The sequence below is a fragment of the Symphalangus syndactylus genome, chromosome 10, assembly GCF_028878055.3.
Source record: "Symphalangus syndactylus isolate Jambi chromosome 10, NHGRI_mSymSyn1-v2.1_pri, whole genome shotgun sequence".
Taxonomy (NCBI): domain Eukaryota; kingdom Metazoa; phylum Chordata; class Mammalia; order Primates; family Hylobatidae; genus Symphalangus; species Symphalangus syndactylus.
Genome location: NC_072432.2, coordinates 110,952,915 through 110,976,001, shown reverse-complemented (window position 1 = coordinate 110,976,001; position 23,087 = coordinate 110,952,915). Strand labels below are relative to the sequence as shown.

The 23,087-nt window shown below is 34.8% G+C and overlaps 1 protein-coding gene and 1 non-coding gene across 36 annotated transcripts in view; one reads left to right on the top strand and one right to left on the bottom strand.

Moving 5' to 3' along the window:
* The window catches only part of TBC1D5 (TBC1 domain family member 5), a 598,207-nt gene that overhangs the window by 62,717 nt on the left and 512,403 nt on the right, over positions 1–23,087 (top strand). For 17 of the 35 annotated variants that reach the window (XM_063611393.1, XM_063611397.1, XM_055295540.2 and 14 more), the window contains exon 2: positions 20,223–20,343. The exons of the other annotated variants lie outside the window; for them this stretch is intronic. The gene's annotated coding sequence lies outside the window, so the exon portion shown is untranslated. The remainder of the gene's footprint in view (positions 1–20,222; positions 20,344–23,087) is intronic. 35 annotated transcript variants of the gene reach the window in all.
* Positions 18,303–18,366, bottom strand: LOC129492406 (U7 small nuclear RNA). Its single transcript, XR_008660858.1, has one exon. It is a non-coding gene; the product is annotated as a U7 small nuclear RNA (small nuclear RNA).

The window sequence follows — 23,087 nt, the reverse complement described above, 5'->3', positions numbered from 1 at the left end:
GGACTCATTTACTCTGACTCAAAGGCCTTTCTGTGTAGCCCATTACAGTTTTGTACGCATAGATAGTACTCCGTAGTTTTTAACCAAAGTTGTTTTACTTTTTTTAGAGAATACTGGTATTTTCCTCTGAATATTTAACTTGTAAAGCATATTCATTTTGTATAACATTTAGTCATCTTTCTTAAACAGCAGGCAAGTACTTGAGCCTCTTGAATTTTCTGATTTAATTCTTATAATACTGTATTGTTGAGGAAAAATTATATACAAAAGAAGAATTTGTGCTTTGGGGATAGTGTTTGCCTGGTGGGTGTGCAACACTCTTATCAGGTCTTTTGACTCTTAAGCCCAAGGCCATTTCCAGGGCTCTATTAGGTAAAATTTAATTTCCTTAAAAAAAAATAATGTTCTTATCAGGGTCACACATGTACATATTGTTAAAAGAGTGATTAAGTGCTTGATGCCTGAGCTTTTATAGAAATGACCACAAACACTATTAATCCCAAATATAATCTTTAATACACAGTTAAGCATCTTAGGTGCATAAAAAGGACAAGAAAGCAATCAATTATAATTCTAAACTTTTAGATGTAATTATTTAAAATATTCTGGGGAACCTTAAAAAGTAAGGAAAGATGTTGTGAATTAGTATGAGACTAAGAGGAAAAGATCTTTCCGACCTGTTTTCTACTTGAAGACAGAGGGAAGCTTCCATCCTGGGTCTTAAATATTCAGAGCATCTCAGAGAACAGATGAATTAGACAGCAACAGAGTTTGGGTGATATTGGTATGAGTGCCATAAGTAACTGTATCTATGTGACCGGTAGGGTACTGTATGAATCACTAAAAGTTTTTAAGTTAGAAAGATTTTTCAAGTAAATAATGTTACAGCATAAAATCCTAGGAACACGATTTATTAATAGGAAATATTTTAATAACTAGGTTAATGACATAATTTATCTTATAATCCAGGAGAGTTTTGAGAATGAAAGAGTATACTGTAATATGTAAGAACAACAGGTACAAACTGGGACCTTCCTGGTCAAATGGGGACCTGTGGTAGTACCTGAACTTCTATTGAGTAATTTCTAATAGTCTCGTAAAGTGTATGTTTAACAGGAGTCTTAATTCATGTGTTGTAATATCTTTAAGAATGTTTTCTTTATGATTAAACTAAGTTCTCTTGTGGCCAGTATTTATGTTAGCCAACATAGGCATTTTGTAATTGACTTTAGTAAATGATAACTCTGATGTTTTATGGCTTTTGGAACCTATTTTCAAGGTGACAGTAAAAGATGATTACTTTTGGGAGCAGAACGATAAGTATGGCAAAGTTGATCATACTTTAATGGATAGTTCTAAAGTTTTTCTTCATATAAAGCATTACAAGTTTTTTTCAAAAATTATGTTTTATTTTATTTTATTTTATTTTTCTAGAGATGGGGTCTTGAAGTCCTGGGCTCAAGCAGTCCTCCTGTCTTGGCCTCCCAAAATGCTGGGATTACAGGAGTGAGCCATCACGCCTGGCCTGTTAAAGAAATTTTTGTGCTTGCTTTGCCTTTTATATCTTATAATTCAGCAGTTCCCAACCTTTTTGGCACCAGGGATTGGTTTCATGGAAGACAATTTTTATATGGATGGTGGGGGGTAGAGTGGGGATGGTTTCAAGAAGAAACTGTTCTACCTCAGATCATCAAGCATTAGTTAGATTCTTATAAGGTGCAGGCAACCTAGCTCCCTTGCATGCGCAGTTCACGAAAGGGTTTGCATTCCTATGAGAATCTAATGCTGCTGCTGATCTGACAGGAGGCGAAGCTCAGGTAAGTCATACGACTGATGAGGAGCAGCCGTAAATACAGAGGAAGCTTTGCTGGCTGGTCTGCCACTCACTTCTTGCTGTGTGGCCTGGCTTCTAACAGGCCACCTACCTGTATCAATCCATGGCCTGGGGGTTGGAGACCCATGTTCTAATTCGTAGTATGTTTGACATTTTCTTGAAATCTAATCCTGTTTGTTATACCTTTTGAATTTATAATTTCATGTTGGATGATCCAGTGGTCTTTCTTTAAAAGCATGTTACATGTCATATATGTTGATAAAGTTGGCAGTTTTGCCAAAACATTTCTGAAAACAACTATTTTTCCTTGGTGAAATTCTGTGTGGGAAAATAGAAATCTCTAGATGAGAGTAACTTAATTTTTTTGTATAGTTTTCTTTTTAATTTCCTCCTGATCCGTATTTATCTGACATGGCAAATTACATTATTAAAGTCATAGTTACATTGTACAATTTTAATTTTTAGTTTTTGTGTTTAGAACATACATGACTTGTTAAGTTGAACCAGGTAACGAGAGTGGCGTATTTGTACTTGAATGTGCATTAAACAATTGGAAAAATTCTTGTGCAATAAATCTTATTCATATGTATAATATGAGAACTTTTTCTTTGTTGAGAAATGCCTATTATGCCTAACAAAAAAGGAAAGAACTACCCATATATTCTCCCTCAAGTTAGTTACAGTATGAAGCACTTCCTGAAATACTTTACTATAGTTCTAAGACTAATACTATGTCTTATGAATGGGCTCTGAGAGTAGCTTCTACACTTGATCTTAGCTAAAAGGTCGAGAAGCGATGAGAGTAGCTTCTTTATAATTATGACAAGTAAAAGTACAGTCAAAGGTCCTGGTAAACACAAGATTTCTTTCATGCCTCATCCATTTTGTGGACAGCGTATGAAGTAGTTTGGGTCCCTGCACTGATGTTTTAGTAAAGTAATCAAGGTTGTTCTCATGAAAGTGTTTCAGATCTCTTTCTGCCTACCTCCCATGTGGTTGCAAAATTTGGCATGAATATGTATTTGGATTCTGGACTAATTAAATAGATCCTTATTAAATTTAGAGTTTGCAAACAAAAAAGGGGACCCTGTTGTACTTCAGGGATTTCTTAGGCTGTTACATAATAGTGATATATAGGAGCCTTTAATAATACTAAATACTATAGTGACTTGATACAGTGTCTCAGTATTGGCCATCTTAGTACTGATGTTGTTCATAGAAACAGTAAAAACCAAACAACATAGCAATAACAACAAAAACAATATCACACAAATTATGTAAATGACATGCCTTAGATCCTGTATTTGACTTTAATTTGGCTATCTAAATAAAAGAGTATTAAAAAGGTCATATATAAAAAGCCTTTTATTAAAAAGTGAATAGCCAGACGCTGGCGCTGTAGCTCACGTCTGTAGTCCCAGCACTCTGGGAGGCTGAGGCAGGAGGATCACTTGCGCCCAAGAGTTTGAGATCAACCTGAGGAACATAGGGAGATCCTATCTCTACAAATATAAAAATAAAAAAAATAGCCAGATATGGTGGTGTGTACCTGTGGTCCCATGCTGAGGAGGGAGGATTGCTTGAGTCTAGGAGATTGAGGCTGCAATGAGCCGTGATCACCCCACTGCACTCTAGCCTGGATGACATAGCAAGACCCTGTCTTAAAAAAAAAAAAAAAAAAACAAAGAGAATATACATATGTTCTAGAGTGATTGTGTCAGATCTCTTTAAGTCATCCTCAGTACAGAGTACCAAAAAATGCATCTAAAGAAAGAACATTTAGATGAAGATAAAATTGATAAATTAAAACTTTTAGTATAACTGATAAAAGTGTTTCCTTCATACTTTTTTCTATTGTTTCCACACCCTAGCAGGCTTTATCTTACTGTAAGACTTCTAGAGTAACAGTTTTCAAACAAGGTTGGTGCTGCTCCATTAGGGAGTTTCACAAATTGGTTTGGGGTTTTCACTCGTCACGATTGTGAGAGTGTTTTTGGCATTTAATGGATGGGGACCAGGTATGCTAGATATTCTGCAATGCAAGGGCCAGCTAGTCTCAGACTACAGTTTGTCCCAAGTACCACACAACTTTTGAATATCTGCTTTTGACTAAACTCTGTTCAAAGATAAATCAGTAATACTTCACTATATAAAAATATTGATATTTTTATAAAATGAAGAATCTGATAATTTAGGAGAAATTTGTGTGGAGGGGAAGCTTAAGTAAAATAAACTGTCTCAATATTAATGTATAATGTACTTCATATATTCTTTCCACTTCCTAATTTATAGCGTTTCTAAGTAGATATTTAGTTGAAAAGTTTTCAGTTCAGTAATACAGTTACTGAGAGCTGAACAATTGCAAATACACAGCAGGATTTTAAGACTTCTTTTAACAACAAAGTTAATTTAAAATTTGTACATCTCATTAAATTTTATCAATTAAGGATTTTAAAAAAATATTTCATGATTTTCATTTTGAATATTGAAGTTTCATTTTTTAGAATAATGATAATAAATGCATTGTTAAAATTGCATATTAAAATTACTTTGATGTTGCCCAGTCTTCAGTATTATTCTGGTCTTGTTTCCAATAATCTATTATAAAACATCTCTGTAACTTCTTGTATTACATTTCTTTACCTGTTCCATTTACCTTCTGTTTTAGGAGGGTGTGGTCTCTGTTGCATTATAGAGACTTCATGTATGTATGCCTTGACAGTGTGGCAGGAATTCTGGGATAGATAGTAGTCATACTGTCCCACATTTTAGTAGTCTCCTCAGAGATTGGATACCTTTACTTTCTTCATATCCATGGATCCCAACTCGTTTTTTTTTCTGTAACTTTTTCATTATATGGAAATAGGCCCTAGGAAAGGTTGAAATAACTCTATTTTACTCTCAGACTTGATTAATGGTTTGGATATAGAATTCTAGATTGTAGATAATTTTATTTTAGATATTAAAGGCTTCGTTTCACAACATTCAGTGTTACTACTGAGAAATCCATTGCCACTTTTTTTTGTCCACCACTTTTTTTTTCCTGGTTATATATGGCTTGTTCTTAATATTCTAGAAGGCTTTAGGATCGTTTCTTTATCTCTGAAATTCTGTGATAATATGTCTTAGAATGGATTTTATTCTTTTTTTTAATGAATCTTCAGAGGACCCTTTTAAGAGCAAATGTCTTTCAGTTTGGCATGTTATCTTGAATTATTTTCTTTTCCTGTTTTTGTTTTTTTTATTCCTCTTTTTCCCTCAGTTCTCTTAGTTGGAGATTCAGCACCAGTGTAGAAGTGGGATGTGTGAGGTTGAGTCATTGCCTGATTGTGGGCAGAATGATTTGCTCCTTAGTGTCTTTTCTGATGTGTTCTGTTATGAGTAACTTCTTTTGGTAAGTTATTCATCTGTTTTCCAAAAATTTGTGATCTTCTGTTTTTCTCTCCACTTCCACTTTTTTGTCCTTGTGAAATATACCTTAAAAAAGGATTAACTGCCATTTTAGTAGGGTTTTGGGAGGGAGAAGAAGTAATTTCATGTGGTTAATCTGTGTTTGGTGAACCAGTTGTTTTCTGTACTCATTTTGCAAGATGCAGCTCTTGAAAATTTTCTGTGATTCTTTAGTTATCTTACCTCACCTCCTACATACCTTATTAGAGCACTTATTGTGCCACATTATAATTACTAGTTTATTGCTTATAATAAGAACAGGAATTGTCTTATTTTTATCAGTGTTTTTGTGGAAAGCATATTTCTTTTTTTTAAATTATACTTTAAGTTCTGGGGTACATGTGCACAACGTGCAGGTTTGGTACATATGTATACATGTGCCATGTTGGTGTGCTGCACCCATTAACTCGTCATTTACATTAGGTATATCTCCTAATGCTATCCCTCCCCCCACCCAACAACAGGCCCTGGTGTGTGGTGTTCCCTTTCCTGTGTCCAAGTGTTCTCATTGTTCAATTTCCACCTATGAGTGAGAACATGTGGTGTTTGGTTTTTTGTCCTTGCGATAGTTTGCTGAGAATGATGGTTTCCAGCTTCATCCATGTCCCTACAAAGGACATGAACTCATCCTTTTTTATGGCTGCATTGTATTCCATGGTGTTTATGTGCCACATTTTCTTAATTCAGTCTATCATTGATGGACATTTGGGTTGGTTCCAAGTCTTTGCTATTGTGAAGAGTGCCACAATAAAAATATGTGTGCATGTGTCTTTATAGCAGCATGATTTATAATCCTTTGGGTATATACCCAGTAATGGGATGGCTGGGTCAAATGGTATTTCTAGTTCTAGATCCTTGAGGAATTGCCACACTGTCTTCCACTTTGGCTGAACTAGTTTACAGTCCCACCAACAGTGTAAAAGTGTTCCTATTTCTCCACATCCTCTCCAGCATCTGTTGTTTCCTGACTTTTTAATGATGGCCATTCTAACTGGTGTGAGATGGTATCTCATTGTGGTTTTGATTTGCATTTCTCTGATGGCCAGTGATGATGAGCATTTTTCCATGTGTCTTTTGGCTGCATAAGTGTCTTCTTTTGAGAAATGTCTGTTCATATCCTTTTCCCACTTTTTGATGGGGTTGTTTGTTTTTTTCTTGTAAATTTAAGTTCTTTGTAGATTCTGGATATTAGCCCTTTGTCAGATGGGTAGATTGCAAAAGTTTTCTCCCATTCTGTAGGTTGCCTGTTCACTCTGATGGTAGTTTCTTTTGCTGTGCAGAAGCTCTTTAGTTTAATTAGATCCCATTTGTCAGTTTTGGCTTTTGTTGCCATTTCTTTTGGTGTTTTAGACATGAAGTCCTTGCCCATGCGTATGTCCTGAATGGTATTGCCTAGGTTTTCTTCTAGGGTTTTTATGGTTTTAAGTCTAACATTTAAGTCTTTAATCCATCTTGAATTAATTTTTGTGTAAGGTGTAAGGAAGGGATCCAGTTTCAGCTTTCTACATATGGCTAGCCAGTTTTCCCAGCGCCATTTATTAAATAGGGAATCGTTTCCCCATTTCGTGTTTTTGTCAGGTTTGTCAAAGATCAGATGGTTGTAGATGTGTGGTATTATTTCTGATGGCTCCGTTCTGTTCCATTGGTCTATATCTCTGTTTTGGTACCAGTACCATGCTGTTTTGGTTACTGTAGCCTTGTAGTATACTGTGAAGTTAGGTAGCATGATGCCTCCAGCTTTGTTCTTTTTGTTTAGGATTGTCTTAGCAATGCGGGTTTTGTTTTGGTTCCATATGAAATTTAAAGTAGTTTTTTCCAATTCTGTGAAGAAAGTGATTGGTAGCTTGATGGGGATGGCATTGAATCTATAAATTACCTTGGGCAGTATGGCCATTTTCACGATATTGATTCTTCCTATCCATGAGCATGGAATGTTCTTCCATTTGTTTGTGTCCTCTTTTATTTCATTGAGCAGTGGTTTGTAGTTCTCCTTGAAGAAGTCCTTCACATTCCTTGTAAGTTGGATTCCTAGGTATTTTATTCTCTTGGTAGCAGTTGTGAATGGGAGTTCACTCGTGATTTGGCTCTCTGTTTGTCTGTTATTGGTGTATAGGAATGCTTGTGATTTTTGCACATTGAGTTTATATCCAGAGACTTTGCTGACATATTTCTTAGATGAATGAAAACATAAACAAAATGCAGAAATGAGATGGATAATAGATAACAACAGTACAATTTAGTCAGAAGGATTGAAATTATTTCTTATTTTAATCCTATTTCAATTAGTGTTTGATAGAGTTTTAAAAACTTAATGGAGATTTATTTCTTTCGGTAAAATATTAATACTGTTGTCATCCTGAGGTAATCAAAGAAATGTCTTTATATTAAAGCTAAATGACAAAGTAGTCATGAGAGTTTCATTGTAATGGAGAATCTTTCTTGATGCATTTAATTAGGAATTAAGATACAAGATATTGAAAAATAGAATGACTAGTGGATAGTTTTACACATTAAGGAGAGTACAACAGTATCATATAGTAAAGGGGAAAGAATACAGAAAAAGTCTTACCTTCTTCCATTAGTGTATCATTTCAGTCATTCCAAATAGTAAAATAATACATTCTAAGGAAACATCTTTTTGTTCTGTGAAAGCATGTCATATCCACAGACAAAAAGGAAAATCTCTGAAGCACAAGATTTGGTTAAAAAAATCTTTGTCACTCTTTTGATGAAATTTCACCATCATAATTACCTGTTGTCTCTTTTTGGAAGTTTTCCTTTGATCATAATGTTTTGTTTAGTTTTATTGATTTTAACTTTAAAGGTAGGAAATATAATTGCTTTAATTTAAACTGTTTAACTCATGACTCCCGCTTTCATATAAGTTAAAATTAGTGAATCAGCAAATAGGTATTGAGTACATACAAGACCTTGGTTGGTTTGCAGTGAAGTTGAAGAGATACTCACTTTAGGAAGGTATCTTTTCTTAAGAAGCTGTATGCATGTAAAGAGTGACAGGTGTAAGGATTAGGAGGATAGGAAATATCTCGAAATTATATATGATCAGTTACCAATGAATGGCCCAAATGGAGTTTCTACTAGTTCAGCTATCTTTAGTAGAATGTTCACACATTCCTAAGTCATATCTTAGGCATGATGTATGTAAAGACAGAAAGGATTGATACTTGATAAAGTTACTTAACAGTGTTCAGAATTTTATTTTTAATAATCTGTCTTTTTAGCCATAGTCTGAGTTATCTGTAACTCAGACTGTTCTTTTTTATGCTTGCATTTGCTTACTTGTTAGAAACGTTCTTAAAATGGCATAGAATTACTTTGGGGATATTTCATTTTTTACTTTTTGATTCCTATACATACTATATAATGTTTTCATTAAACCATTCAAATTTTAAAAATTAGAGTTTTTACACCAAAAACATACAGATAGTAAGTTTCTGCTGTATACTAGTATTTTGCTTCATAAAACATGGTTGGCATTCTTTATTCTATGTTCATGTATTTTCATTTAAATTCAACATTCATTTTCAAGAGTAGTTTCAGGATAAAATTAAATATATACTATATTTTTTCACTCAAATGAACTCATTTTCCCCATCTTGTGACTACTTCTTTAGAGTTTATTTTTTCCTTGAGTGTACTACTTAGACCATCTCTATCACTTCATCTCCCCCACTTCCATCTTTTATTGTTTACTCTACTTTCTACGTTATATTGAATCTTGTATACACAAACAAAGTTTATGAAAAGCTCAAACCCAGTGTAGGAAGGTCCTAGAAAAAAAAGTATAATTATGTTATTGTATAAACTTTAAAAATGTTGTCTAGGAAGCTAAAACTGCTTAACAGATGTGATTGCTTCATTGTTTCAAATTTGTGCCAATCAGAGTTGATAGGATTTGATCACACTCTAGTAGATTTATGAGATAAATTACAATATTGCATGACATACTTCAGATAGAAAAACATCAATATAAGTTAGATATGATTTCTTATTTAAGATAACAAGCTAGTAATTCTTTGAAATCAGATGGTTGCTACTTTGAGAGAATATCAGTTTTTATGGAAATTAGCAGTATCTCTCATATTTTCTTCATGGTGACAAAAAGTATATTAAACTTTTGTTTTCATGTACAAATTTAATTGTAAATGAGAGGCATCTTGTTTCTATTTCACAATAGATGACCTGTCAAATTTTCAAAGGCATGTAAAGAAATGGAGTTGGACTTAAAAGAAATTTGGCTGCAGGAAAGGTTAACACAAGATGAAAAAACTTGTATTTGTGGTACTGAATTTCTTTAAAGTAAGGTTTCAGTTGATGTGTCCAAAGTCTTACTTGAATTTTTTTTTTTTTTTTAAGTACGTAGAAGTTTAACACCTCACGTAACAAAGAAAATAGAAAAGAACTTACTCACTAATGAAGTGACAGGTTCCCCCAGGGAAGTCAGTGTCAAGGAATTGGGAGTCAGGCTCTCAAGCCTGTTTGTTCTCATAGCAAATGACAGAACTATTTATTTTAAAGCCCCTTGATGAGAATATCTTTAACTTCATTCAGGAGGTCTGCATGGTGGAGTCCTTCAGTTCATTTTTGAAATAAAAGCATGAGATCTCCTGAGAACTTGACTTGAAATTGTTACTAAATCAAGTAACTTGTGAAAAGAGGGTAGAATTTTTAGTGTCTTAGATTTAAATTAAAAGTTTTTAGAATATGAAGACTGGCCAAACCAGTGATTTTAAAGATAGGCCCTCATGTTTCAGGTAAGAATATTGTAAAACCTTTTAAATTTTTTAAGAAGAAAATTGTTCATTTTGTGGCTTAGATTTTAAAATTTTAGAAAGTATAGGCTGGGTGCAGTAACTCATGCTTGTAATCCAAGCATTTTGGGAGGCTGAGGCAGGCAGATTGCTTGAGCCATGGGATCGAGAACAGGCTGGTCAATATGGCGAAACCCTCACTCTGCAAAAAAAAAAAAAAAAAAAAAAAAAAACATTATCTGGGCATCGTGTCTCATGCCTGTAGTCTCAGGTACTCGGGAGGCTGAGGTGGGAGGATCAACTGAGCCTGGTTAGGTAGAGGCTGCAGTGAGCCGAGATCACTCCACTGTACTCCAGCCTGAGTGACAGGTGAGACCCTGTCTCAAAAAAAAAAAAAAAAAGAAAGTACAGAAAATAAGTAGAACAGGCAAACGTGTATTTACCATGCGGAATTAGTATGCCACTACATGTATTTTTAAAGTCTTTCCCTTCCCAGAGATAACTGCCATACCAAAATTGGTTTATATCTTTCCTGTTTTTGTATTATTACTACATTTATCGGTCCATTAACATTAAATGTTCTTGAAGGTTACCTAACTGAAATATTCTATTATTTGTTGTTATTCTATTATTTGCAATTTGTTTCCTTCTTATCCATCATTATTCCTAAACTGTTACTTGCTGTGATTTTTTACACCTGCTTAATTCATTTTAACTGTTGTGTAATATTTCATGATAGAACATCAAAACCACAATTTGTATACCTGTTTCTCTTTTGACAGACATTAAGGGTCAGGATACTTTGCATAGACTTCTTCCACAGATATTCATGGAGCTCTGTAGGGCTCCGTGTTTTCAGCACACAGACAAGCTGCCATCAATTCTTATAGCATTGTATCCAGGTTCTGGCACTAGGCAGCATCCTTAGGCAATTTGATGCCACTAGAGCAGTATATTGCTTTTTTTTTTCTTATTGAATTTCCTGTCTTTACAGGCCGATCCACTGTTTCCATTCCTGGTAAAGAAGCCTGCAGACAACACTGTCATGCTTTTCTTTTCAACAGATGTCCTCTGACTCCTCCCTACCTCCTAGTACAAAAAACATAAAAATCTCTGTATTTTTTGCATCTGTTTAAAAAAGATGCCTTTAAAAAAGTAGATGTTTTCTAGTTTTTATATTTTTGCTTTATTGTAACCTGTGGGAGGCTAGGACCTGTGCTATTTGGAGTTTATTTTGCCACAGCAACGTGTGTGCTGGATCTGTGTGTTGTAAATAAGACATAGTTTTGCTTAATATGAACAATATGATTTGTGCCCAGGTATAATGCTTTCAGTTAACAGTGAACTCTTGAGTATTGAAAAAAATACACTCTTATTTAGTGAACATTTTGGAATGTTTGTAGACATTTTAAAAAATTGTATAAGTTGCATTCTTTAGGTTCAAATTTATATTATCATTTTCACTAGTTCAGCTAATTTAATTTTAAGGTGTTTTATATTTTGCAAAAAATCATGTATTTGGTAGAAGTCATATATTTAAAAGTATATTTAAACATCTATTACACACTTAAGATGTGGGTTGTGGTGCATTCTCAAACCATTAAAGAGAAAGCTGTCAATTTATGAAATTCTTTGTATGCCCAACAGCTTGAAGCTGGCTTATAGAATGCCGAATGTTAGACCATCAGTTTTATTAACTCTTTCACTTAAAGCATTTCTTCTTGAAATAAAAAAGCTTAAGTGAATTGCTAGATCTTGATCATTTATTGAATGTCAGTAGTTTCAGAAAGCTGAAAAATATTTATGCTGTGTAATAAACAGATGCTGCTCTCACGTACCAAAAATGATCTCTGTTTTAATCATAGATGCTGATTTAATGAGACAAGACTAGCTTAACATCAAAAATGGATTTAGGATGTAATTTTTGTTTTTTGTATGTTTTTTCTACATAATTAATAGACATACCTTTTAACATCATTATCAGATTTGGGGGAGAATGTTTATTTCTTTGAATTTCACATCTAGTTTTGAATTCACAGGAGTTTGTAATTGTCCTGTAAACCCATTCAAAATAGCTATTAAAATGACTTAAAGAAGATGACTTGTTTTGTACTTTATTAAGTCTACTTTGCTTGAAATTCCTATAGGTCTTAACTTTTCTACCTTTTTTTGATTAAGGATACTGAATATTTTCTATAATTTGTGGGACACTTTGGGGGAGGCCGTCAATCAGTGAATTCACTATTGTGAGATGATTTATGCTTGAGGTTTAAAATCTCTGTCACGCAGTGTGCTTAGATTGCCTTTTTGATTTGCTGTCCAGAGTCACTGGAGTCTTTTTTCATCTATGAGAGAAGCACTTTGCTAGGCTCTGCTTTCTTGTTCACTTAATTTATTCCACGAGCACCCTCAAACTTGACTGCAGTTGCTGACTTTGAGTCCTCCTTCTGCATCTGTATTGTACATCTTTGATTGACATGTTTGCCTTTACATATGGTCAGATAATTTTATATTTGGAAAAATATTCTTATTGTGTGTTTTATTCTACCGAACCCAGCAGAGTTAAATGTAGTTTGGATGCATTGGGAAGAATTAATGATTGGAAGATACAGAGTTGGTAAATTATTTATTCTGGCCCTAAGGAAGCTGAAAAGCTGAGTGAAAGACTAATAAATCATTTGTGGTAGTGCTGGTTGTCACTTCCAATTATTTTAGACGGTTTTGTGATAAACTGCAGCACCTGCTAGATATCTGCACACCCTCCCTTGATGCTAGTGGTGCAGCTTGTTTAGTCGATTATCAAAGGCAAGTTTGTGTAAAGTTTATTTAGGTTGGAAAGGAAATTACTCTTTTTGAGTCAGTACTGTTGCTTTTCCTCATTGTTTTGAATGCTATGAAAGGATTTCCCTGACATGGCCAGGAATCTGGAATATGCCTACTACTTTAGCCAGGAAAGACTGTCTTTATCCTTTGTTAAATACTTGAAGAATTGAGCTTTTTTATTATTCCCAGACTAATTAAAAACTACATCAACTGAGATGATTAGTATGCTAAAGATCAAATCATCTTTTTGGTACCAATTGATAGAGAACCACTGTTGCTGCTTGACTGGACTTTTTTCTTCATTCTTTGTTTTTAAAGGCTGAGATTTTGTAACTACTATCCTAAAAGGTAGTGAGATCCCCCTTTCCACTGTTCCTGAACTCTGCTGCTGAGATGCTTGAAGAGGCAGAGAAGAATTGGAAAGAAAGCACAGCCTAGACTGGTCTGGTTCTAGCAATCTTGGAACAGGACTACTCTAAAACTTGTTGGAAAATAAATTACGGACACCATGTAATGTGCATGCTTTATGTTTGGGATTAGCTCTTTGGTTTCTGTCAAGAGTTTAATAATAATTTGTGTTCGAGCCCAGAACATTAGGTTTGTTTTTACATGTTCAGAGTGATTTGGTTTTCACTGAATTTTTCAGCTTTAACATAAAAACGTGAGACAGTCTGGTCGGGCGTGGTGGCTCACTCCTGTAATCCCAGCACTTTGGGAGGCCAAGGTTAGTTTTTTTCTTTAGAGTCTACAGAAGGTGGGAAACATTCATGGTAAATCTTAATTAGGTTTAGGAATTTCAATCCAAGTAGTATAATAATAACTATCATTTATTGAAGATTTAATTTTATATTTTGTACTATATATATTATTTCACTTTTAACCCCTGAATAATAAATGATGATTATCTTCTTTTTCATTGTATTAGTCCATTCTCATGCTGCTATAAAGAACTGCCTGAGACTGGGTAATTTATAAAGGAAAGAGGTTTAATTTACTCCTAGTTCCACAGGGCTGGGAAGGCCTCAGGAAACTTACAATCATGGTGGAAGGGGAAGCAAACTTGTCCTTCTTCACGTGGTGGCAGGAAGGAGAAGTGCCGAGCAAAAGGGGGAAACACTCTTTTAAAAATAATTGGACCTGATGAGAACTCACACTATCATGAGAACAGTATGAGGGTAACTACCCCCATGATTAAATTACCTCCCACTGGGTCCCTCCCGTGACACATGGGGATTATGGGAACTACAATTCAGGGTGAGATTTGGGTGGGGACACAGAACCAAACCATATCAGTCATGATGGTGAAATTGAATCTTAAACAGGTTAAACTGCTTGCCCTGGGTTGTGCAGCTTGGAGGTGGGGGAGCTGGGATTCCAGTCAGGATCTGACTGCCTCCACACTCTATTTAGGGATTGCAAACCCTACTTCCTGTGGAACTTGGTAAGCCATAGAAAGTGGGGAAGAAAGTTGTCTAGTGGGCAGCTGGGGAGCATTGACAGCAGTGGGACCAGAACTATGAATCTAATGATTTTTTTTTTTTTAAGGTAAGTTAAAAATCTACATTTTTATGTGGAATGTCCAGTTTAAAAAATCTTGGCAGTTTATTCAGAATGAATTGTTTGCTCACTGGAAGTGGCCTATGGATGCCAGTTTGAAACCCCTGCATATTGCCTCCCTTCTAGCTTTATCGAATTGAAAACTAGTGATAGTCTATGAAACAATATTAATAGATTATATTAGTAAAATTCCATCCTTTAGGGTAGTTAACAGACTAAATGAAACATAATTATTTATTACTTTAGTAATTCTGTATAGCTTGTTATACACCTCAAGAGATTCAGTTGAGTTTAATTTCAGGTTATGGGATACTAGTAATTCAAATATAAGCTATAGCATAGAGTATAAAATCAAACAGTAAAAAAAATCAAATTAGAATTTTGAAAATCTAAGCAGGTATTAAGTTATGGAAATGTTTATTGAAACACTTTTCTTCCCTCCCTGTACCCACCCCCCCATTCCTCTAGTGCTTTTATTTCCTCCTTTCTCAGCTCATACACATTTCTTTCCCTATGCTCTGAATCATGTGGGAGATTTAAGATATATATATATATATATATATATGTGTGTATATATATATGTGTGTGTGTGTATATATATGTGTGTGTGTATATATATATATATGCATATATATATATATTTAAGTGAAATGCCTTTATTAGATTACAGGGAGAATTAAATCATATGTAGAATGTTGTTACTTTTAATAGAATATAACAGTCAAAGATCAAGGTTTGAGTAAATGGGGACCTGTTTGAAATTAAAGTCAGTGGTTGTTTATGGTTTTATTAAATGCGTTAATCTTAAAATACAAATTAAATATTCCTGGAGACAACATGTATCATTTCATAAGTGTTTGAAAAATCAGACTAATCAGTTGTTAGAGGATTCTTCCACAAAAAGTTTTGTCCTTTGAAAGATAAAACCTTAATACTTGTTATAAACTTACTATTTTGGAATTATTAAAAATAATTTTCCTGGCTGGGCACGGTGGCTCATGCTTGTAATCCCAGCACTATGGGAGACTGAGGCGGGTAGATAGCTTGAGCCCACGAGTTTGAGACCAGCCTGGGCAACATGGTGAAACCCCATCACTACAAAAAATACAAAAATTAGCCAGGTGCGGTGGTGCATGCTTGTGGTCCCAGCTACTTGGAAGGCTGAGGTTGGAGGATCACTTGAGCCTGGGAGGTCAAGGCTGCAGCCATGATTGTGCCACTGCTCTCCAGTCTGGACTCCGTCTCAATAAAAAAAGAAAAAAGAACAAGAAAAAAATTTTTTTCTTAGTGGATTTTCAAATCCTACCTTATAACAAAAGTAATTGCATTGAAAATCAATGGTTCTTTCAAAAATAAAGGGCTTAATAAATTTTGTTTTTTTTTTTTTAGTGAGTCCTTTAGCTCTTTAGAAATTAAATACTTGTTACTGGCTCAATTTTTATAAGTTAGAGGCATTTGACCTATAGCATTTCATTTGGTTACTTCAGTTGTTCAAAGTATGGCTTTAAACAATTAATAGAAAAATCTTCTACTGTGTCTTATTATAAGGATAATATATGTTCACTACAGAAAAATTTTAAAAATTACAGAAAATTAAAAACATGATTCTATTATAAGAAGCAATCAGCAAATCTTTGTTTTCTGAGTTTTTTTTTTATTTTTTTACTTTGACTGCTTAGTGTATTATATTTGTCTTTTTGTGGTAATATTCATAGCTTAATAGGCTTGTTTTTAAAAGACATCGTAATATTTGAGAGTTCAAATGCATCTCATTTACAAAGCTTTTCATCCAGCAGTTAGAAGTAAATTCTTCCTCTTCCTAACTTCTGTGTAGCTGACTGTACCTCTACAATGATTTTTTGTAGCAACATATGTACATCTCACACTGTCTTGTATTCATTTTTATATTTTTGTAACATTTCACTGTTGAGTGAATAAATGAAAAAAAATTCAGACTAATCAGTTGTTAGAGGGTTCTTCCACAAAAAGAGGAAAGATCTAATACTAGTAATTGTTATAATGTTACTATTTTGGAATTATTAAAAATAATTTTTCTTAGTGGATTTTAATATCCTACCTTATAATGAAAGTCATTCCACCCAGAATCAGCACTTCTTTCTTTTGAGAGAACCATTGGTTCTTAAATTAGATCTTAACTCCTATATAAGATCGTTACATAGGTAGGGCTTTTGTGAAAATTGATTTTACTAAGAAATCACTGAAGTTTATGGAGCAACAATTGTTTCTAGATCTAAACATGTACTCGGTGTCCTACTTAATAAGTAATGGAGATTTACTATGTTCAGATTTTTCAAGTCTAATTTGAAGGGTAAATACTGCTAAATAAGTATCTATATACAATATTGCAGTTCTAAAATGTTGCAAAAATTAATGAATTGAGTGCTTATAATTAAATGATGCTTGGGAAATCTGAAGGAGAAAAATTTTAGAAATGGTGATTCTAGTATGTTACTTTATAGATAAAAGGTAATTCAGAATGCTAGAGGTGGATGGGTGCTTAGAAGTTATCTTCTAACATCTTCTTTGTCAGTAGGAAACAGAAGTTTTGGGAGATAAATAATTGGACCAAGGTCATAAGACTGCAGTGTATCTAGTGCTAATTACTATTGTGTGCTCAATACATATTTTTATGAGTAAAGGAAATGCCTTATGTATAGGGAGTTGCTGAAAAATTTGTCATGTGTTGTTTAGGAAAGTTACTGCAAAAACAATTGCCATGAATGTTCAAATTAGAAAATAGAATTATTGCATTCCCTAAAAATATTTATACTTCGAAGAGAAGAACTTAGAAGACATAATACTTTTAAAAACATGGCAATGTATAGAAAGATGAAATAGAATGGGTTCTATTTAGCTCTGTTTCTAGCAGCACTTTGACTGCATAATTGGAAGGTATCTTTGGATAAGCTTTTTGGAAACTTTTCTAGTTGGAAAAGGATTTCAGCTGGAGTGTCTAAAGGGTCACACACACAAAAACCCCTCTATATTAAAATAAAATGTGTCCAAGCTTTAAAGAAAAGATCTCAGAGTTTGCAGATGATCCTAAAATTGGAGCTAGGGGAAATAATGAGGAACAATGCAATCAGATTCAAAAAGATTTGGATTGTTTAGGTGATTGGGCCAGCAGATGGCAAATGCAGTTCAGTGTAGACAAATGTAAAATAATTATCTTAGGAACAAAGAACCAATCATACAGCACACTGATCAGGAAAAAATTTGTGAGTTATTGTAGGAAAACCATTGAAACAGTTAACCCGGTGCACAGCTGCAGCAAAAAAGGCAAGCAAGAAACCAAATTAGCAGACGGATAGAATATAAAGCAAGAGGCAATACTTATAGTGTATTAAGAAACTTGCTAGACCCCATCCAAATTACTCAGTCTACTGTTAGTTGATAGAACTACTTTAGGAAGAGTACGTTTTTGCCTTGGAAATACACTGGAAGTGGTACCAAACAAATCTAATAAAATGATGTTAAAGAGATTTGCAGTAATTTTTATCAACTTTCAGTTTGCAAACTTTTATAAAGATATGAGCAAGACACTGAGTCAAAGTAAAGACACTTCAGTTCTACTACAAAGAGTTGGTCTTCCAAGAGGACATGTGGTTTTCATTGCCTGGGGCCTTACTAGGCCCCTTCTAGATTAGGTAGGAGGCTGCTTCTCACTTGTCAAGATTAAGGAAGCCTAAAGGCTAGCATGAGGCCCTTCTGTAGTTTAAGAGTTGCACTTTGACCGCTAGAAAGACCATGGGCATGAGGCTAAGAGCTGCCACTGAGATGCTTCCTCCTGGCCTTAACTGTTTTTTTTTCTTCTTTCTTCTTCCTTTTTTTTTTTTTTTTAATAGCGGGGCTTTCTGGTAAAAACCAGAAAGCCTGGTAGACAAATTTTAAAAAAGCCTGTAACCTTTGATGCAGTAACGTAAGTTCCAGGCTTCATTCAAGGCTGTGGAGGCAAACATTTTTCTGTGATTTGCCTTCCTTGTTTCCTGTCCAAGCTGGATTCTCCAACCTTGTCTCAGTGTTGTGAACTATCTAGTACCTAGCCAATAAATTCCTTTTTGACTTAGATCCACTAGAATATGTGTCTGTTGTTTATATTCAAGAACCTTAACTGGTACAGTGGTAGTGTTCTGTTCTTCTAGCCTTGTTTCTTGAGTTGTTTTCTTTTGTCCTATAATGTGTTCGCTTTGTTTTGAGTGGTGTCTTACACTAAATTATTTTTGGGATGAGAAGAAAGCTGAAATGCAGATTGTCCTCGGTTCGTCTCTCTCTGCCTCTCTTTTTGTCTGTCCCTCTCTCCGTCCTCATCAGAATGCAAAAGAAGTGAAAAGAATTTGTATCCATACCATCGACATCTGTAATTCTTTTGTAAAATTTAACTTTATCCATGCAGTTGAATATTCAGTGTTGCTGTTGAAAAATGGCCTTTGGTATGGAGATCTGTTTTAAGAATGTTTGCATTTTTTAATACATTATATTAGGTATCTCTAAAAATCATTTTCTGGCCGGGCACGGTGGCTCACGCCTGTAATCCCAGCATTTTGGGAGGCCGAGGCGGGTGGATTACGAGGTCATGAGATTGAGACCATCCTGGCCAATATGATGAAACCCTGTCTCTATTAAAAATACAAAAAAGATTAGCTGGGCATGGTGGTGTGTGCCTGTAATCCCAGCTACTGAGGAGGCTGAGGCAGGAGAATTGCTTGAATCTGGGAGGCGGTGGTTGCAGCAAGCTGAGATCATGCCACGGCACTCCAGCCTGGGCGACAGAGTGAGACTCCATCTCAGGAAAACAAACAAACAAACAAACAACAGAAAATGATTGTGTTAGAAAGTTCAGTGTAAAAATGCATTTTTCCATTTATTCTAAAGATGTTGGGTTGTTGTAAGAATGGATTACATGTGTTTTATAAGTTTTTTATATGAAAAATGGGATTTTTTTGCATCTATTTTTCATTTAATAGTATATTGTGAGCAGAAAATATAAGCCTATATCATCTCTTTTAATAGTTGCATAACATTCTATTATTATATAGATGTACTATATATTTTTTAACCAGTTCCCATAGATGACTATTTGGGTTATTAGAATTTTCCACTGTTACATATACTACTGAATTCAAACTACTTTTAATAATGTTTGCATATATCCCTCATTATTTCCACAGGCTAAATTCCAGAAACAGACTTACTGGTTAGAAGGGTAATTACAAGTCTCTTGATACTTACTGCCAAACTTCACAAGTTTCATTTCCACCAGCAATTTTGATTCCTGGATTTTTTACATCAATACTCGTATTAATACTTAAAAAGAAAACATCTCTGCTAATTTTATAAGAGAAAAGTGGTATCTTGTTGTAATGTACCCGTTTTTAATGCTATTGACCATTTATATTTATTTTATAATTCATCTCAATACCATTTACCTGTTACTCAGGTAGTTTTCTCATATTTAATTACTATATTATATATTAAGAAGATCAGTCTTTTGTAGTATGTCGTCAGTATTTTTTTTCTGTGTTTGATTTTTTTTTTTTTTAGTGAGTTGAGGAATTTGGTTTTATTTGTTTGGATTTGTTTTATTTTTGGGTCATATAACCATTTTAAATTTTTATGTAATCAAATATGTATTGTTCTACATAAAAATTTTCATCTTTAGTATTTAAAACTTAAAAAGTACCTAATAAAGTTTTAATTGATCTAGGATTTTAAAATAATCAGTTTTGGGGCTTATATTCTGTATTTTCTATGTATTGGCTTTGCAGACCTCAGTGTACATACAAATTTACAATCATGAATGTAAAGGAAAGCACACTGGAACTGCTTCCAGCTGACCGCGACCTTGAGTCTCAGCTTCTCCATCTGTGAAATGAAGATACTGGTCTGGTACAGTGCTGTTCATTCCATTTTTTTGTCCATGAACCTCAGTAAGAAAATTTAAATCACAACCACGGACACACATGTACATAAACACATACAAGTATATGTATGTGTGTATATACACATACTATGTTTCTACTTTTTGTGTGTCATGCCATACATATCATGCCATGCAGTGCCAGATATTATTAAAAAAAAGCCTCACTAAATTGCTTTCCTTACCTATTAAGGGGTGTTAAAATTTGAGAAACACTTGTCCAGTGGATCTTTAATTGGACACTCAGATGCCTTCTGGGACTGACCAGATAACAGTTGCAAATAACTTAGCGCTTTAGCTAATCAGAGGGCTTGGGTTCTTTCTAAAGGCATTCAAATTAAAAGAGTAAAGCAAAGCACTTTGTTAGGTCAGCAGACATTTTCAAGTGGAATTCAGCCTTCACATTCGGGACCCTATCCTACTCTAGAGAAAAAAATCAAATACATAAAATATTGGCTCATTACTCTATCAAATTGCTGTAAAATATTTTAAACAGTTCATGGTCAGGCAGTGAAATCAGACTATACTTTTAATAGCATTGGTCTGGTTGCTGATATTCGAATGCTTTCCAGGTAACCTCCTCCTCTAAACTTCTTTGGCACTGTGACAACTTCTAGCCATGAAAATTAGGAGATAAAATGGCTTAACTCAGTTTTCCTGATTTAATGAGAAATAATGTCTGTGATAGGATCTGAGAAGATAAATATGAAAGAGATAATTCCAGGTATCTGAGTTACTCAAGGCTGGTGTTAAAGGAGAAAGTGGGCTGGGTGTGGTGGTTCATGCCTGTAATCCCAGTGCTTTGGGATGCCAAGGTGAGAGGATTGCTTGGGGCCAGGAGTTAGAGACCACCAACCTGGGCAACATAGCGAGACCCTGTCTCTACAAAAAATTAAAAAATTAGCTGGACATGTGGTGCATAGCTGTAGTCCTAGCTACTTGGAAGGCTGAGATGGGAGGATTACTTGAACCCAGGAGTTTGAGGATGCAGTGAGCAATGATTGTGCCACTGCACAGCAACCTGGGCGACAGAGTAAGACCCTGTCTTATAAACAAAGGGGAGTTGAGGGAGATAGGTGAACTTTGTCCTTTCCATTTCAAATGAAGGTGATGCACTATCCTAGCAACTGTGTCCAAAAACACTTTTAAGAAGATGCTGGCCAGGCGCGGTGGCTCACACCTGTGATCCCAGCACTTTGGGAGGCTGAGGTGGGCAGATTACAAGGTCAGGAGATCGAGACCATCCTGGCCAACATGGTGAAACCCCATCTGTACTAAAATATAAAAAATTAGCTGGTGAGGTGGCAGGCGCCTGTAGTCGCTGCTACTCAGGAGGCTGAGGCAGGGGAATCGCTTGAGCCTAGGAGGTGGAGGTTGCAGCGAGCTGAGATCGCACCACTGCAGTCCAGTCTAGCGACAGACCAAGACTCCATCAAAAAAAAAAAAAAAAAAAAAAAAGATGCTAATGAATAACCAGTGAAAAATCATATAGAAAAAGTTCAATGTCCGTGAACAAATACAGCAGCATTTGGATATCTACCAATAAGGCAGCATTTGGATATCTACCAAATCTCTTGTGTCTGTGTGTACATACACAAAATTATTTTTTGACTTGATTTTCTGGTTTTGGGGATAAGACTGTGTATACTTTGAAGAGAGATTCTATGATGTATAACCATTAAGTCTCACTTTTGGTGACTTAGGTAATTGTAATGGAACCATGGAGCCATTAGGCTCCAGATGGGACTTTAATCTGGCTTCTGATTGAGCAGAGTGTCCTTGTAGAGTCTCTTAGCATCTGTTTGGGAAATATATGCGACATTATTCAAAATTTGTACAAATTAACCCACCCTTGGGTTATAATTCAATTTTTCTTTATTGAGAAATGTATTATAAATATCTTTATGCAATCAGATTAAACTAGCTTATACGTGTTATTTATTTGTCTATTAAGTGGTCATGTAGATTTTTGTGACTGAGCTTTTAGTGGAGTTAAGAAAGCTTATGTTAGCCTTCTAAAGATTGTAATTTGCTTATAAAATGTTGTTTATTAAAGCTATTTCCAAGTTTCAAATAGCTTTCATATAGGTACTTATTTTTGAGAGACTATTTAAAAATACTTAAAATTATTGTGGTCCCGCCTTTTAATAACAGAAACTCCCAAATAGTCTGCCTTATTCCGGAATGAAGTTTATTTTTTCCCTACAATGGAAACTATAGGTAGGGGAGCTTCTAGGGCTTTATCTCCAGGCACTATATGAGCAAGGTATCAGCCTGACTTACTGTCTTTTAAAATTTATCTTCAGTCTGATTTCCTTCATGTTTATAGAATAGCTACTATCCGTAGCTGGGACAACAAACATTCTTCAGTTCCAGTAGGGAAACAAGAATTTTTCTTATTATTGTAGACCAAAAGTTGTTTCCTTCAGTTTTATTGGCCCCGTTTAGATCACATGTTATCTCTGGACCAATAACAATCACCATGTGCTGTTTGGTTTAATTAAGTCTGGGTTTCTGAACCACTTACTTGCAGGAAGGATGGTATTATAGCATTTGGTTCAGGATCTAGCCCAGGCACTTGAGGGAGTCTGGGTAGGTCAGCTTCTCCTGAGTTATGGGAGGGGAAAGGTAAAAATGGATGTTGGATTTGCAACCAGTGGAGTCTCTTCCATAAGCGTTATAAAAGTTCTAATCCACTCCTTGATCAAGATTT